This window comes from Columba livia, chromosome Z (assembly GCF_036013475.1).
Source record: "Columba livia isolate bColLiv1 breed racing homer chromosome Z, bColLiv1.pat.W.v2, whole genome shotgun sequence".
Classification (NCBI taxonomy): domain Eukaryota; kingdom Metazoa; phylum Chordata; class Aves; order Columbiformes; family Columbidae; genus Columba; species Columba livia.
Window position 1 is genome coordinate 758613 of NC_088642.1, and position 731 is coordinate 759343.

Here is a 731-nt window from a genome sequence, read left to right on the forward strand (position 1 = left end):
GGAGCCGGAGTCTGAAGAGAGGGACCTGCAGAGCTGAGGCTGTGGAGCTGACATTCTCACGAGCCCGGGCTCCAGGTGAGTGTGGTTCCCTGTCCTCGGGGTCAATCATTCCCCGCTCCCTTCGGAACCTTCTGTACATCCCGGGGCTGCGTTCCCATGGGACAGGAAGGTGAAAGAAGCTGTGGGACCGCTCGGGACTCTTGCTGAGGTGAGTGGGGTGTGTGTGCAGGACGATTTCTGCCTTGGGTGTGCCGGTGAGCTCAGCCCAGCCCAGGGAGCAGCTTTGTCTGCGTCCCCCAGCTCCTGCTGCTCTGTGCCCAGCAAAGCTTGGGCTCTTGGGCTTCCAGTGAAGTGCTGAAAAGCTGCAGGTGATCTGTGGGTGCACTTGTGTTTTACAGCAACACGCCGGTTCAGCTGGTAGGTTGAACAGCGCTTGTGTTACTTGTAGGCTGAGCCTATTAAAGCGGTGTTACCCGTGCTGTGTTGACCGGCATTGACTGTACTCTTGGCTATCTTTTGACAGTCTTCATGCTGGGTGGATAGCGGTTTTCCTACCGTTGAGTGCTGCACCTTTTCAGAATGGCTGCCCTTATTTACATGGCGAGGCAGGTTTTATTTTTCCTATTGCAAAGACCTGCAGGAGCGGGTTATTCCGCTCGAGGCCAGCAGGTGGCACTGCCGGCCCGGCGGAGCGCGCCCGGCGGAGGGGGCGTGGCTAGGGGCGGGGCCGG